This window comes from Armigeres subalbatus, chromosome 3, assembly GCF_024139115.2.
Source record: "Armigeres subalbatus isolate Guangzhou_Male chromosome 3, GZ_Asu_2, whole genome shotgun sequence".
NCBI classification, from domain to species: domain Eukaryota; kingdom Metazoa; phylum Arthropoda; class Insecta; order Diptera; family Culicidae; genus Armigeres; species Armigeres subalbatus.
Window position 1 is genome coordinate 161104884 of NC_085141.1, and position 18769 is coordinate 161123652.

An 18769-nucleotide genomic window follows, 5' to 3' on the forward strand; every position below is an offset into this window, starting at 1 on the left:
ACTGTACCGCTTTCTGTTGGAACGGGTACGAGCCACTAGCATTCGACTCCTAGCATCATTTTTCTCGTCCGTCACTCGCTGGCACTCCTCATCAAACCAACCATTTCGTTGGCGTCGCTGTGCAGTGCCTAACACTTCCTGCGCTGTTGTAATCACAGCTTCGTGGGTATTTTCCCAGAATCTGATTACGTCGCCAGATCCAGTGGCATATCCTATCCGCTTGTCCAGCTTCTGGTGGTACTGTTCATCAATTCCTTCAACTGACAAGCGTTGGATATTGAAACGCATAGTTCTGTTGTTTCGTGGATTCGAGACGCTGGAAAGTTGCACCCGAATTTTTGCAACTACAAGATAGTGATCCGAGTCGATGTTCGGACCTCTGAAGGACCCTACATCTATAACATTCGAGAAATGTAGTCCGTCGACCAGCACGTGGTCTAGCATTGAGCAAGTGTCTCCACTCGGATGTTGCCAGGTGTGTTTGCGGATATTCTTACGTGCGAAGTAGGTACTGCTCATTGTCATCCCTCTAGCAGCAGCAAAGGTTACAAGTCGCAGACCATTATCGTTGGTAGCGGAATGGAGGCTTTCCGTACAAATGACAGGGCGAAAGAAACTTTCTCTCCCGATCTGCGCTTTTGCAATCTTTATCGTGTGTTGGGCATTCTCCTTAGGCCTTAACAAGGCTCTCATAGAACTCATCCTTCACGTCACCAGGCTTATCGTTCGTTGGGGCATAGATGCTGATCAGGCTATAGTTGAAGAATTTGCCTTTCATTCTCAACACGCAAATGCGGTCGCTTATCCGCTTCCACCGGATTACACGCTTCATCTGCTTCCCGATCACCATGAAGCCAACTCTCGTTCTGCTCTGTCACCACCGCTATAGTAGATGTGGTACTTGAATGAAGTGTTCACTATGGGATCCACCGCCCGGAATGTACGTTCTCCAGTTCTGGGCCATCGTATTTCATGGATTGCTGCCACACGTTCTCACGTTCCAAGATCCGACTTCCCAATCGTTGTCCATTATTCGTTGCCGGTTCTGTTGCCGTTGAATCAATCCGTTGAATCTTCGGTAGGCTACCTTACCAGGGTTGCGCTAACTACATCGCGTTGAAGGGGTTGCCTTCTCGATGACACGATGCTGACACGATGCAACATGGTGTGCGCAGTTTAGTTTAGAATCCCTCGCTGGCACTCTGACGATGATCAGCCGCTCCTAATATGGGGAGAAGACGCTGTTGCGAGCCGCTCCTTACATGGAGAACAGACGCTCGATCAGATTTGCACCTCCGGAGAGGAGCAAATCCCCTCTTTCCTGTCAGCATAGGGCCCGATCTTCCCTAAAGTTGCTCGTATCCCGACCAGCGCCACGAGGAGGTAGGGATAGGAGTTGCTGGGTAAGAGGATAAGGACCGCAAAATGGGGTCTATTTTATTTCTTCAGGTACGCGAAGTACCAATGGTACGCTTTACCCAGCATTTGCCGTGCCAGAGTCCGAATAGCACACGTAAAATCACCAGCGCACAGTGGCGAAAATCATTTTTTTTAGTGCGTTTATTAAATAATACTTTTATTATACGATTTAGCCTAATAATGTCTTTCAGATATTTCGTCAATAAGTTAATGCGCTTCTTAGGAGGTATTCGGTTTAATGATCGATCCCCCTGAAAGTGATATGAAAAAAAATATTCTTTTCATTTTATAACATACGAGGTTTGTGTCTTCAAAAAAGTTGTAGCAAAACTTCTTCTGAAAAACTTTGTCGAAGACGCCAAGTTTGTAATTTCATTACGTTTGGAGATATATCACTATTAACGCCTACACGTTTTAAACATGTTCATCATATAAGCATACAGGCATATGGAGACGCATGGTGCATTGCTTCATTAACTTCTTGGAACTAAGCAAAATTAGAGGTTTATAATATTCTACATACCAGTTGGAGCATATTTGTATGTTGTTATGATCAAAGCAACCTGGCATGATGTTAAGGCCTTCTTGAAGTTCCACAAGAGTGGCAAAACACCAAAGATTGATTGAGGAAATGGTTTTTGATTGAACATACCTTACATTAAACGTACCTTACATTAACTCACAACTCGACAGCTCATGATTTAAATCATAGTTAATTAATTTTACTTTGAAATGCGTATAAGATTGTCTGAAACAATTTGCCCCTTGTCAAGTTGCAGTTATTTCAAATATGCCTAAAAAATCCATATAAACTGTTATAACTTTTTTGATTTTCAAGTTTTTGAGTCGCAACAGTCACCAAATGACGTATTTTTATATTCTCTAAAACATGCAAAAACAAATGGTAATAAAAAAGATTTAATGAAAAAACATTTTTAGGGGTTGTCGGCATAAAACGCGACATATCTTTTAAAGTAATGAAATTACGAACTTGGCGTCTTCGACAAAGCTTTTCAAGGAATGTTGTATGTTGTATGTTGAAAAATGGGAAAACATATTTTCATTTCACTAATCATTTGGCTAAATACCTCTAAAGAATCGTATCAACTTACTGACAAAATGTCTAGAAGACATTATTACGCTAAATCGCACTATTAATTAAACGCGCTAAAGACACGATTTTAGCCACTGACGCTGCACAGTAAACCGTAAACCGACTGTAATTCAGCTGATGCCTAAAAAATGACAAACACAACTGAACTGGAGCACAGCACACAGTCGTTTCAGAAAATCGTACGTACAATAGAAACTGCAAATGTTCACCCCCATACCAAACTGACCACATCTTACACCGATAAAATCGGAAGACTGTGGTGGGCCGGGCCCGTAGCCCGGGTATTGCACAATACCTGGTGGAAATGAATTTCGATAGCGAGCATACGGGCACAAGAAGCAGAGGTTGGCAACGTAGAGCGATGAACCGAGCTAAATGAAGACAACTTTTAGTATTGCTGAGTCTAAAAAAGTAATAGAAAAAGTCTAAATAAATAATAATAATAGCATAATGCTAAGTAATGCCATAATTCAATGCTTCCAATTAGCTACGCGAGCAAAGGCGTAAAGTTGCCATTCCGAAGATGGCGAGTTCGATTCTCGGTCCGGTATAGCAAATGTTGGAATGTGAAAAATACTCCGCTTCCTGAGCATAACGTATCCATTGTTCTTGTCACACACGATACATGCATTACCGGACATAGAAAAGCTTTCAGTTAATAACTATGGAAATGCTAATAGAGCACTAAGTTTAAAAGCAGGGCAAGTTCCAGCTGGAATGTAGAGCCATTGCAAAACAAGACGAAGCAGTTATAAAGTAATTCAGTTGGTTTATTTCTGTAGAATCTGACGTAATCCACATTGATATGACTCATTGCTTCTAATGCATGAGGCTAAAGCAAGAAACACTTCTGAACCATTTTGAGCGCCGGCCGGTCATTTAATGTTCCATGATCAGACTGTGAAACATAAAAACGAAAATTCTTCAGGCATGAGCTGTCCTTTATCACTCCAGAAGCTAGAAAATCCACGATCGCACAACACATGATCATATTACACAGGTAACCAACGGAAAGAGAAAGAAGAGAATGGACCCAATAATTGGTTCGTCTTTCAACTATTTTATGTTTTATGTGTCTCCTGTCTGCTACACTCCATGACCGACGACATAGAATGACAAAATCTGTCTTCATTCATTTTTTAAGACCCGTCTCGCTCTGCTTCCCATTCCATGCCTGTTGATATTGCATGCCGTGCTTCATTGCGTAATTTTCGAATGTCGATGAATCGGCCGTCTGGGTCCCGGTTGGCTCTAGGAAAGTGATAAATTAATTCAATCACCTTGGCGGCGGCGGCATTCGACAAAGCACTTGTGGTAACATCGGCCAGTTGGATGCACTAAGGGTGTGGATATGTGCGATGTGGCGCACCCTGAAATTCTGGAAATTGACGACTGCTTTCTAGGAATTCCAACCTGGCGTCAAAAAATCACTGCCCTGTGTGGTTCTTTCAATCTTTTTCGTTACAAGTGTTCACGTCGATAAAATATGTTGATAGTTTTAGAAGTGTTCTAGCTGATGTGATGAATGATTTTTTGAACGACGTTTAACCTTCAGATTTTTTATGTGTAGGCATTATGATTCATTGATAGCAACAAAAATCACAGCTTCAGGAAAGTATATCAAGCTTGACAATCCTAAGATAATACATGGATACTCGAAAATGTTCATTAAATTGATTTCATATTTAACCAAATGTTTCAATGCATGGGTGTGTGCTAAACCGTGCTCATTCGTAATGATTTCGCATTAAGAAACACGCTTCTATTACTTCTACTCCATAGAGATTAGTTAAGAGCGTGTCACTTTAGTGCTGCGTATACTGAGAGGAGCTATCGAGAATACTGTACTAATCATAATCGTAGGTTTATTTTTTCAACTGTATATTTTTTCGGTTCGGTGGTTACTTGCTACTGACTAGTAATATCGCTGCCTACAGTTGTATGGTAAAAAGGATGGAAGCAAGTAGGGTAGCATGCATATCTAAACAAGCTGATATGACGAACAGCACTGTGTACCGCGATTACTTTCAATTGGGGCCGCTTTTTTCTATTGCCTATTTTTACTTTTTATTGTATGAATGGAGATCATATAAATTTTTGAAATAAAAGACCGTTATGATTATAATTATTTGATTTGATTTACTTCTGATAGTGATGAGAGAGATGATATACGTCCGACTCTAATAATCGAGATATATCATTTCTTTATATAATACGGTATAAACTTGAAAATTCTTTTCGTATACGAAAGCGATTGTAAATAAAATAATATGTAGAGTTCAAATACAAACATTGGAAATAAAGCTTGATAATTAGGTTTGATCTCCAGTCAACTAAAAAAATCTTATATATAGACCGGACCAGGTTTCTCGCTTTACCAGTGTTAGCCGACGGCATAATATTTGAGAATTTACTTCGTAGGCAGCGATCAGTGGAGTAATCGTTAATATTGCTTGATTTTTTACGGATTTAAATGTAAAAAAATACATAATTTGAGAGATAATAATTCTATAAACTGTTCAATCGGATCAAAAATTTTCTGTTTAAAACATAAATTATTCAAAGCCAAAATCGATACAAAATCACCCGTTTCTAGAATGATGGTTCGCATTCCTCTATATTATTATACAGCTATGCAGTTTACACTACTTGTTGTCTTCCGCTTTAATAAATATGGTGGTCACTCTCCTGAGAATTTTCAGTTTGCGCCACAACTCTCTTATACATTCACCATTGCAGTCCAGAATACGATTAATTACACATAAAATTACAACCACCAAGAGCATGTAAATCATTCATACTTCTATCTTATCGTTGATTAACAAAATCGTATAAATAATACATCTCTATTAAGTGCAGGAAAGTTCACTCACTGAACGTGAGTAAAAACGCGCTAACCCACCCGCGGACAGCCATGCATTGCCCGCTCGGTGTCCCAAGTGGCAAGACGTCGCACCGTCGAAAACCGTCATTAATATTTATGTTACTTTTATTTGACTAGTTTTATTGCCCCCATTCCGACCATAAATATTAATCGAAACATTTAAAACACCATATAATGGTACCGAACGTTAAGGGCGAATCCCGATCCACTTCGCTGCTGTGTACCAAAGCCACCGCACTAGTGATAAATTGTGAGCGTCCATTTTGCGCGATGTATACAGATATTAGGTATGCCGAAACAAAAGGATTTCCTGAATAAGATCGGAGATATAAATGATGAACTACTGCGTTCGCAATTATTTAAATATAAGAATGGTGCATGCCAAAAGAATGATGCTTGTTAAGGGATTTACAAAATTGAGAAATTTAATCTCTATACATTTAAATAAATGAGTTTACATTTCCTTTGAGGCAATATAACAATAATTTGCAAGATTTTCGCACTAATCGATTCTTCTTGAGATCAGCTGTGTTTACCATAAATGAAAAGACGAAAAATTTTACAGGGAAAGTTGAAAACTTGGGCAAAATGCCACTTTTTTCGAGAGTTCTTAAAAAAGCTATCAATTTCAAACTGAAATCGATCTAAAGTGGTTGCAATGCTGCCATCAAATAAAGGATTTATAATTTGGTAAACAAAAACAACCCGAGCGAAATCGAGAAAGTGTAGTGCTAAATAAAAACCGTAACTTGTAAACATAACTTTTTTATATTGAAGATTCTATGCGGATTTGAACACTGGCAAATAAAGTGAACATTAAACCCACGACCTCCTTTTGAATTGAGCAATATACATACCATGCGTCTCCATTAGACTGCGTTGCGTTGCGTTGCGTTGCGTTGTAACGGAGTATTTCGTAGATTGCATACTGATAGTTGTCATGTATATTTTTTACCTTTCTTACCCCAATTGCTTATGGATTTCCATTTGGGATTCAATGGAAATCCAATTGGAGGTCCAAAATGATAAAACATGAAAGCTATCATTGCCGGCCACGCCCATCTTCTCCGTTACTAGGAAAGGGAAGGAAATGATGATATGACATCTACTTAACGAGAGGCCAGCGACTCACCGACGCCCTCATAGATGTCAAGGAATTGGATGGTGGGTAGGGTATGTGGTTTAGGAGTATCATTATAAGCAAATGATAGAAAATTTGTGGAAATACGTTGGGAGTGACTTTGCTAAGAAATTTATGTCACTCCATTATCCTTGCCGATGATTTTCCTCGGATGGGGCGAAGGTATTAGCCTTGCCCTGGCTAATAGCCTAGGTTTAAGCGCCTTTGCTCGCTCTCTGAAACGAAAAAGAGCAAAAGAAATTAAATTCCCTCCCCCTGATATGATAATGATTTTGATCAACAAATGAATTCTAAGTAGATGAATAAATGAACAAACGGCTGCAAACAAGCCTCTATTGTCGTAGCAGGAGCAAACCCGCCTCAATACGACAGGCAGAAGCACATGTTTGTGATTCAAACGCGATCGACTGTTGTTCAATTTCGATAGAGAAATTTCGGGTAGAGAAAAAAGATGTGAAATATTGCTAAAGTAGGATTCGATGGATACGGGGAATTGACTCATATGCCAGTTGAATATAGCTACGATGTATGACTAGAAAGAGGACAACGGTAGAATACATGAACTTAAAAAAATATATTTCTTCTACAAGTATAGTGGAAATTCTTTGAAAAATAATCAACAATTAATGAACAGTTTTGTTGTGAAATTTGGTGAAACTCACATAAATCTGCAAAATTAGTTAATACCTAACACGATTGTATAGACTGTGGTTTGTGATGTTTTTGCTGTTATGATCAACGACGCGCCGTGCTATATAGTTGTTCCATGTTGTATTTTTTTCGATGCCATTCCCACTGTGCTGGCGGTGACACATTGACCCAGACAAGTCATTTCTTTATCAGAATCTAGACTTGCAAGCAAACAATTCTTGTTTTTAAAATAATTAATAGATTCTTTTGTTGGTCGCCACGTTATTGACTAAAACTGATATTGAACGGGACTAAACTGATACGGGACGGCATTAAAGTGATTTGTAATAAAGGGAGTCGTGAGAGGAAAAACTTACCGACATATTACTATTCCAGCAGAACATGGAAAGCTGTTTACCTTGTTGAGATTATACCAACGACTACTGCAGATATCATTTCCAAACGGATTTCCTTCGCCATATACCATTCAGGAACACGAAGATCCAGCATTTTATCACCTCTCGGTTTTGACTTCCGGTGCTCAGGAATAAAAGGAAGAGCTACAAGTCGTTCACTGATTCACTACCTCAGCTCAGAAGCTGCTCGGGTAAAAACTTCTAGTTTGTATCCACTGATTCATTTTATTTTACATAGGTATAAGTTATTAGTAATAAAACTTCAAAGTAGGGAAAAATATTTTTTGACGTGAGAAAAGAAAAATGCGTCCTTTCTCAAGCGAAGCTCACTACCATACCATGCGTCTCCATTAGACTGGCCCAGGAAACAAAAGGTTGTCGAATTCTACGAGGCACCCCCCAGGATTGTGCCTTTGGGTAAGAAAATCAATCTCTGAAAATTTCAGCTCAATCGCTTGTTGCATAAGCTGGCGCATTTGATTTGAAGTTTGTATGGTGGTTCCAGCCAAAATGCATAGGAAAACACACCTCCGTCACTCTTTTGTTCAGAAAATTGGTTCGGTATGCCCGATTGAGCTCAGAATTGCAACAAAGGCACAATCCTGGGGGGTAGAATTCGACAATTTTTTTTTCTCCCCAAGCAAGGCTGGGCCACTCTAGTCTCCATCTAATCTGTGTAACGTAGACAGAGAAGTTCTAAAGGCTTGAATTCATTTGAATTGTATGTAACTTATAAACATAGGTACAGAACCAGGTACTGAATATGTTTCAATTCTCACCAACAATGTACTGAATATGTTTTCACTCTTACAAAATCTGCATTGTTTCTTCAGAAAATCTTTATATCTGTATCTCAAGTCCAAAAATCTGTATTGCGAATCTGTATCCATCAAAATCTAATCAAAATCGTTTTTAACATAGTAAGTAACTATGAAGTTCTAAAATTGTATGCGCAACTGAGCGTCAGTCAATAGAATATTTGCATTACACCCAGGCTTTTTACCAGGTTGGAATGCATTAATTTCTCGGTTAATCTGAACTTTAACAGCGTTTTGAATACCATCTGAATTTTCTTTGATTTTTTTTCGTGGGGTTAACTCATTGTTTCATTAACGCTAAACGTCTTAAACGACTGAAACCAAACCGTGTAAATAAACCTGGGTGTATTTTCAAAAATTGTTTTCCAAATATTGCAAATTAAGAAGGACGAAAAACAATGTTTGCTTTTTCAAATACAAATACATCTGTAGGGAGACCGTGTTCATCTATTGTAGCTGTGTGTGTAATAATTAGTTCTTAGCCTCACAAAAAAAGTACCGCAAACTGTTTACATCATAATTATAATAATTATTATCATAATATAATATTATAAGGCTTACTGGAGAATACTGAGCATTCCGAACTTCCGAAAATATGCAATATGGAAAAAAGTGATTTCAAACACTTTTTCGAAAGAAAAAAGACAATAATTTTGAAACACTAAATATGGGTATTATTATAATATACGGCAGACTACAAATAGGGGAACTATATAACTTGGAAGATGCTGCATGCTTCGTGATAGGCTGTGTACACGGTGGTTTACGCAACTGGCAACGTATACTGCTTTAGGCGTCCAAATCTGTTGAGTAAACATTAGATGTCAACGAAGAACTAAATAATACATCGGTTCTGGAACATTCTAATTGCAAAAAACTGCCACGAATACTTCTGCAGAAATTCATTGAAAACTGTTTAGGTCGTTGCGTGATTTTTTATTTTTCTGCTTGTTTTTTAGGGTCATAAATCGCAATCACCATTTTTTGGTTTATACAGTTTTAAGGCGCTCTTTGTTAAGTAAAAGGATCTTAAAAATGCTACCATAAGAGTCAGTACTCTTAATGAAGAATTAATAAAAACAAAAAGACGCCATAAAGTAGGAGAAATCAAAAACTAGTGCCTAAGACTGCATTGTTCTCTTGTGCTGTGCGGTTCTATTTTCTCTTTATACTACCATTTTAACTTCAAACTTACTTTTCAGTGCTATTTGTACCTACTGATCCCATTACGATCTTTGCTTAGACCTGTGCCTTCGTTTGATTTTGGATCCGTTTGCGGAAGCAAAATTCCGACAAACTGTTGCAATCCTGCAAGGCCATAAGTAAAAATAAACCTCTTAGAAGGTCATGTCTCCACGCTCAGCAATGAACATTAACAAAAACAAAAGGAAGACAGAATCTCTGAGTTCTCCACTTCCTTCAAAGAAACAAAGTTTCAAAACTATTCTGCCAAAGCGCGGAAAAAAGAAAGCTGGAGACTTCGGATATTCCTGCTCACTCTAATATTACAAGGGCTGCGAAATGGTGAGTTGACAACCGGGAAGGGGCGCCTAACATAGCTCTGGTCCTCACAAGTTCCAATACTCACGCTTCCACGGGTCTTCCGATGACAATTGACCGCCAGCTAAGGGTTGCGTACTTAGCTGGTAGTGTAGCCTGGGCACTGTTGTCCTTCTGACATCAGCTAGAGTGAGAGGATGCGTCCTGTGGGGTCTGCCTAGGATGTGATGGGGTTCGACAGTGGGCTCTGTTGAACTTTTATAAAAAGCTGCATGTGTCCCCAAGCAGGCCCTATCAAAGCGACCGTGTGCCGCTCAAAGCGCACCAGCCTAGTACTGGTGTTGGGTGGGACTTTAAACAAATTTGACCCGACTGACCGAGCGTCTGTTCACCAAGGAGGTGCGGCTCCAACAGCGTCTGTTCTGGCATCCAGCGGCTGAGTATGAAATGCTATTCCCCGGAAGATATACCTAAGATGGCAGCCCCATCCCGGTGGATAGGGAACCTTGGGCCAACAGCCTACTGTTCCCGAAACATCAATTTGTTCGAGAATCCGATAATGAAAGAATACGGACTGATTTTACGGCGACGACTCTTAGCGCGAAACAACGGACTCGAATAGGAACATGGAACGTTTTAACCCTAGCCCAGCAGGGTAAATTGGCACAACTTGCCAATGAAGCACGCCGCATGAAGCTTGAGATCCTGGGACTGAGTGAAGTCCGTTGGCCAAACTTTGGAGAACACAGAACGCCGTCGGGACAAGTTCTGCTATACTCTGGTTTACGAGGTGAACACGCTCCCCGGCATCGCGGAGTTGGCTTCCTACTAAGCGCTCAGGGACACTCTGCGCTTATGAAGTGGGAACCTAGGATAATCGTTGCCAGATAGAACACAGGTCCGAAACCTTACTATAATCCAATGTTATACGTCAACCGATGCTGCCGATCTGCAAGACAAAGATAACTTCTACAGTCAACTCAATGCCGTCGTAGATAGAATTCCTAAGGGTGATATCAAGATCTGTTTGGGCGACTTCAATGCGAAGATCGGATCCGACAACTCGAACCATGAGCGCATTATGGGACGCCATGGTCTCGGAGAAATGAGCGAAAACGGAGAGCTCTTCGCAGAATTTTGTGGTAATAACGACATGGTGATCGGGGATCGCTCTTCCCTCATCGACTGGTTCACAAGGTCACGTGCGTCTCCCGTGACGGCTTTACAGAAAATCAAATCGACCACATCTGCATCAGCCGAAAATGGAAACGGAGCCTTCTTGATGTACGGAATAAACGTAGTGCCGATATCGCGTCTGATCATCACCTCCTCATCGGCGAAATACGCCTGCGCATTGCGCGGATTCGTCGGCAGGAGGAAAGAGTTGGACACGTCGACTGGAAGATGCCACGGTGAAACGGTCCTTCGTTGAAGAACTGGAGACGCGTGCTGCAGATATTCCGGAAGGTGGCAGCGTGGAAGACCAATGGACCGTCATCAAGAATGCCTTCATCGCCACCAGTGGGAACAATATGGGCGAACTACGCACCCAGAGAAAACAATGGATCACTTATGAAACCTGGAGGAAGATAGAGGAGCGAAGAGAAGCCAAAGCCGCGATAGAGCGATCGAAAACCAGAGGAGCCAAAGTCTTAGCCCGTCAACGATACGCGGCTCTTGAGAAGGGAGTAAAACGCTCATGTCGACGGGACAAGCGAGCGTGGGCAGACTCTCTGGCCGACGAAGGAGAGAGAGCCGCCGCAACCGGGGACATTCGCCTCCTCTACGGTATCTCACGACGCTTAAGCGCTTCACCCCGCTTGAATGCAACTATGCTTGTGAAAGACGCGAGTGATCAGTTATTGACCGACCCAACTGACCAGCTGAAACGCTAGTTCGAGCACTTCAAACAACTTTTTCAAGTGCCAGCCAGGCCATCACCACCTCGGCATGATCTGCCTAGGATCCGACGTATAACACGCGTCAATACCGAAGCTCCATCACTGCTAGAGATTCAAACAGCCATCCAAAGCATGAAATCGAATCAAGCCCCAGGGGTCGACCGCATATCAGCCGAGATGCTCAAAGCTGACCCCATGACATCCGCTCAACTACTGCATCGTTTATTTCGTAATATCTGGGACACCGCCACTTTCCCGGTCGACTGGATGCAAGGTATCTTAGGTGAAGGTGCCTTAGGATGGTGTATCTTAGGTGAAGGTGCCCAAAAAGAGTGACCTGACTGTATGCGATAACTGGCGAGGCATTATGTTGCTGTGTACCGTTCTCAAAGTGCTATGCAAAATTATCGTAGCCCGGATTCAGGAGAAGATCGATGCGACTCTCCGGCGGCAGCAAGCCGGATTCCGTGTTGGAAGATCCTGTATGGACCATATTTTCCAAGAGTCCCTTTACTTGGTATTTATTGACTACGAAAAAGCTTTCGACCGTCTCAATCACGAGAATATGTGGGGCGCCCTGAGATTCAAGGGGGTTCCTGAGAAAATCATCGGCCTCATCGAAGCACAGTACGAGGCCTTTTCATGTAGAGTGCTGCACAATGGGGTCCTGTCCGAACCTATCCGGGTCGTAGCTGGTGTGAGGCAAGGATGTATTCTATCACCGTTACTGTTCCTCATCGTAATCGATGAGATTCTGGTAGATGCGATTGACCGTGAACCAAACCGCGGGCTGTTATGGCAGCCTATAACCATGGAGCACCTAAACGACTTCGAATTGGCTGATGACGTTGCACTCCTCGCGCAACGGCGCTCTGATATGCAGAGTAAGCTCAACGACCTTGCCGAGTGCTCCTCCTCGGCAGGTTTAGTCATCAACGTCAACAAAACCAAATCGTTGGATGTAAACACGGTGACTCCTTCCAGTTTCACAGAAGCCGGGCAACCAGTGGAGAATGTTGAAAGCTTCCAATATCTTGGTAGCCAAATGGCGTCAGACGGCGGTACCAAGATCGACATAGGAGCACGGATCAAGAAAGCAAGGGCTGCCTTTGCGAGTTTAAGAAATATCTGGAAAAACAGGTAGATAAGTGAACGCACCAAAATACGAATTTTCAACTCTAACGTGAAATCTGTGCTGTTATACGCTAGCGAAACATGGTGTGTATCAGTGGAGAACACTCAACGGCTGCAGGTGTTCATTAACAGATGCCTGCGGTATATAATTCGGGCCTGGTGGCCTCACAACTGGATCTCAAACAACTAGCTCCATCGTCGTTGTCACCAGAGGCAACAGAAATTCGGGATCGGAAGTGGGGCCACACTCGGGGGGGTCGGCCACACTCTACGTAGGGGCGGAAACGAAATCTGTAAACAAGCATTAGACTGGAACCCAGCGGGACATCACAGCAGAGGCAGACCCAGAGGCTCATGGCTCGGCCGAAATCTAACCTGGCAACAGGTTAAAGCGATAGCCGGGCAACGCTCAGGATGGAGATCTTTCGAGTCGGTTCCTTTGGAAATCCTTCAGGGAGTTTTTTTTTCAGAAATTCCTCCCGAAGCTCTTTCATGAATTCCTCCAAGATTTCCTCCGGCAATTCATCCGGGTGTCTCTCCGGGAATTTCTCCGAGAGTTCCACCAGTAGCTCTACCAGGAAATCATTCAAGCTTTTTTTTTTAAATCATTTAGGGTTTCTTCAGAAACTTAGCTGGAAATTCCTCCCGAATTCACTGGGAGTCCCTCCGGGAGATCCTCTAGGAATGCTTCTAGGAGTGAGTTTCTCCTGAAATTCCTCCGGGAGTACGATCGGGAGCTCCTCCGTAGTTTGTTCGGGAATTCCCCCGGGAGATCCACCAGCAGTTTCTACGAGAATTCCTCCGGCAGTTTCACCGGTAGTTCCTCCGGGTTTTCCTCTGAGGAGGAATTCCCAGAGTAATTTCCGTAGGAGCTCCAGAAGGAATTTCTTGAGGAAATCCCGGAGAAATTATCAGAGGAATTCTCGGATGAACTGCCGGTGGAACTTCTGGAGGAACTTCTTAACAAACTACAGGAAAGGGCGAATAACCAATATAAAGGTTAAAGCCCAATAATAAAAAAAAAAAAAAAAAAAAAAACTACAGGAAGAATTTTCGGAGGAAATCCCGGAGGAACTGTCGTAAGAACTCCTAGATGAAGTCCCTAATGAATTTCCGTAAGAATTCCAGGAGGAGCTCCTGGAAGAATTCTTAAAGGACCTCCCGGGAGAACTGCCTAGGGCGTGGTGGGATTTAGCAGTGGGCTCTGCTAAAATCCCTCCCAAAAAAACCACAAGTGCCCGTAATCAGACTCTATCAAAGCGACTGTGTGCCGCTTCAAAAGCACAAGCCCAGGGAGTGCCAATCGGCATGGGGAGTGTCCCTACTTCGGTAGGGTAGCGCGTGAGCTGCTTCGGCAGGGAGTGAGTGATCTGTTTGTGCTGAGGCAGGAGTGTCATAGCGCGTCGCCGCTATTGTCACCTCGAAGCGCAGCAGAAGTCTGAGTATGGACTGCACATGCTGAGGTAGGAGTGTCGTAGCGTAGTATCGTTGATCGGACCCTACATACCGCTATCGACACCTCGAGGCATGGCAGTGGAGTGTTAGAGTGAGTTGGGGAGTGTCCCTACTTCGGTAGGGTAGCGCGTGAGCTGCTTCGGCAGGGAGTGAGTGATCTGGTTGTGCTGAGTCACCTCGAAGCGCAGCAGAAGTCTGAGTATGGACTGCACATGCTGAGGTAGGAGTCGAGGTAGCTATCGACACCTCGAGGCATGGCAGTGGAGTGTTAGAGTGAGCACCCGAATAAGGGTCACATGGAGCGAATGGTCTTTGGAGAAGCTGCTTCGGCGGCAGGGTAGCAGTGGGTTGTACCCACACACCTACAGTTGTGCACATGTGGTGCATGGGGAGTGTCCCTGCTTCGGCAGGGTAGCGTGTGGTCTGCTTCGGCAGTGGTGTGATTGATCTGCTCGTGCTGAGGCAGGAGTGTCGTAGCGTAATATCTGTAGGCCCAGGCAGTTACCGCTATTGACACCTCGAGGCATGGCAGCGGAGCGCCTGGGAGAGCATCCAAGTAAGACTCAAATGGTGTGAATGGGGTGCGAGCACCCAAGGCAGTCTCGCAAGGGACGGGTGCCTGTGTGAGCGATAATGAGCGAGTACGTTTAGTACTGCCATCCCCCAGAAGTAGTACTGGGAGGTAGTTCCTGGGGGAAACGATGGTGGAGCCCAAGGGAGTTTAGTCGGTATTACCGGTATGGTCGAGTCCGACACTCCAGTACACTTCCGTGTGGTAGTTTGGCAACTACAATGCACGTGTACTGGGTTAGTGTGTAAATGCATTCTCCCTTGTAAAAAAAAAAAAAGGACCTCCCGGAGGAACTGATACTTTGTAGATAAATTCCTAAAGAAAGCCTAAATTAATTCCTTAAAGAAAGCATGAATTAGTTCTCATAGGAACCACTGGTGGAACACCTGGAGGAATTTTCATAGCAACCGCCGGTTGAATACCCGGAGATGAATTTCTAAAGGAACTTCCGAAATCCCATTTCCCGTGAAATTCCTTCGAAATATCCTCCACAGGAATTCCCTGTGAAGTTCCAGGAGGGATTTCCGGAAGAACTCTTGGAAAAAAAACTTCTGGAGGAGCTCTCACTAGCCCTTCCGGAGGAATCACCACGATATCTTGAAATAATGCTTGGAGAAGTTCCTGAAGGAAATTCTGGAGAAATAACTGAAGGAATTCCCGGAAAAATACCAGGAAGAATTAATGCAGAAATTCCCAGATGAAATCCTGAAAGTATTCCCAAATGAATTTCTGAAGAAACTACCGGGTGAATTCCCGGGGGTTTGTTCTGAAGAACTTCCTGGAAGAACTCTTGAAAGATATCCTGGAGGAACTCTCAAATTAATTTCCAAATGAAATTCTGGAGTAAATTCCGAAAGTCCGGAAAAAAATCTAGGACAATTCCGCGGAAAAATTCCCGGAGAAATTCCTGAAGGAATTCCTGCAAAAATACCTGGAAGAATTTCCGGGGAAAAACTTGGACGAATTCTCGCTTAACTTTTCAAAAGGACCTAAGAAACATTTTTTTCATGAATTAATTTGAGTACTGCAATCAAAAGCTTTCATATTGGTCTGTTGATTGCGCTATTCAAATTAATTCATGAAAAAAATGTTACTTAGGACCTTGTAACCTACCCTCTTTGCTTGGTGGCTGTAGGCACCATTGCCTTCGCGGATCGAGTATCTGATTACGCTCACAGCCTCGCCAACCGACAAAGAAGTCTGAGTCAAATATACTACACTACATCAAACATAACAACAGAACAAAGTTCGTCATCGGGTTGATCGTTGTTGACCGTCGATCAACTGCGCCGCATGCCTCATTGCATGCCCCGCTGGGCGCAAGCTGCTTTCCCAGGCCAATCTAAACTCGGCCTGATATCATGCACTAGCAGTTGACCACTCCACTCACCGCCATACGAGATAAGGGATATTTCCAAAGGAAGCCCGAAGTACGTTTTTGTAGCACGATCCACTCACTCTCGATGATCACAACCATCCACCACGATGCTCCCGTTAAAATGGGTAGAAAATACAGCACTCATCCACGTTCGTCACGTAGGTCCCCGACCGATAAAATAAGAGATGATTGCAAACAGAATTCAGTTCTCGGTTTAACTTCCATCCAATCGTTTGCCTTTGAAAGGTTGTAGCTCGTAGAAAAGATTTCGAGTTCGCGGTAAACAGTGCAGAGGAAAAGTGAAACCAATCATTAGGACAAGTGGTGCTCTGCCTGTGGTAAATAAGTTGTACGGTGCGGAAACGAGGACGTGCTAATTTACCAACTGTTTCTACTCCATAGTGCCGAGAATACGTGATGGATGAAATTATGAGAAGGAGTAAACATAGTACTTTAAGTTCGGTAAGATTTTTAAAACGAATGGTGATCTGAGACATGTTCCCAAAGTGCAGTGATAGACTGCATACTAATCGTTCATTGGCTTAAGGCCTTTTCTTTGAACCAGCATTATTCGCGGTGATGCATCCTCCTGGCTGGTGGGTGATGTGGTGATGTGATTGCTAATGGCGTGCAAAGCAGCGGGGTGGCCAGCATGGCGCTGGTGGTCTATTACCCCAATCTGTCCGGACAGTGTGTCATTATTGCAGACGCCGAGGGATACACAGCCACACTATCGCCACACCAACAAAACCTTAGGCTAAGTAGGGTAAAAATATATGTAAGTACACTATCTTATCACTCTATTTTTTTTTATTGTGAGGCTGAAATTTCCTTTTTGGTTTGGGATGGCTTGTAATCGAACCATATAGTTGCCACAGCTCAAGTTAGGGATTGGGAGATCATGTCCTGTGTGCCTCTTTTGATTTACTATATTTTGTCTCCGTGTCTCATGCGCCCCCTTGGACTGGGGTCCGAGGGGTGGATGACAACCTTTTGAAAAGTATAGCGAAAATTCCTGGATAAATTCCTAAAGAAATTTCTAATGGAATTCTTGAAGAATATTCTAAAGTAATTACGGAAAGAATTCCAGAATGAAATCCTATAGGATTTCGCTACTGAAATTATGGAGGTATTCCCGGAAAAATCCTGGAAATTATCCCGAAGGAATTAAAGGAAGAGTTCCGGGAGGAATGCCCGGAGAAGTTCCTAGAAGAATTTTCGAAGGAATTTCTTGAAGATTTACAAGTCATAAATTCCGTCATAAATTTCTAAAGAGACTTCTGGTGGCATTTTGGGAGGAAATTCCGTATGTATTCTTGATGGAACTCTCGAATGCATTCCTGAATTAAATGCCGAGGATTTTTCTGGAAGATTAGCCGAAGAAGTGTCTAGAATTAAACCTTGGAGAGAAGTACAATTACATGAGAAGGATTTTCAGATGAATTTGTAGATTTGTAGAACTTTCCGGAGCAATTTAGAAGTTCCCAGGGAAGCTTCTAGAAGGATTTCAAGGAGAATTCTTGAGCCCGAAATGTTTCGAGTTGTTTTGAACTTTCATATATTATAGATCCTGGATACCCTAATAAGTTTTTGAAAATATTTTGAATTTGAACCATCTATATCTGAATATGATTGTATCGAAAAGTGCCCATGTTTAAGGGAATTCATTTCAGTACCCGTTCAATCTTTCCACCATTTAGAAGGGGGCGACGCCCCTCCCCCCTCTGCCCCCCTCTGGCTACGCCCTTGATTAGCTTCATGTACCCTTAGTATAAATTAGATTAATTTAATTTAAAACATTGTTAGTCCTACATGGTTCAATTCAACAAGAGAAAAATCCTATCTACCAGAGGCTATTAAAACTGTATTAATGAAAACTACAAATGTATCATAGCAAATATGGATGATAGTGTTAAGAAACTTTGGAGCACCTAGTTTAAGAGATGAATGTATTAAAAAATTAGCAAATAAAACTATTTAAACAAATATCGTAATAAAACCTGTCTTCTAACGAGATTAATGGATAAAAGATATCGACAATACAGAGTGTTCTCTTTATAAACGATAGAGTCTTAGTCCTGTCTATATTCAAAAGGAAAGAATGGAACAGGGTTCCTCGTCGGATGCAACTTGTTGTCAGTAATCGCTTAAGGGTAAGTACTTAAAAAACGAGTGAGTTTTTTGCACACACAGACAGGCATCAACTCAATTCGTCGAACGCGTATTATATTTTGTATTTGTTTGGAAACGAATATGTAACAGTTATGCATAGTGTACGAAAAAACCTAATACTAGTTCAAACATATTTATCATCATTTATCCGGGTCTTATTTTGCTTATTTTCATACACCTAAACGCTGCTCGGCAATGCGAGGGTTCTTTTTGCGGTTGTTTAATACACGCATCAT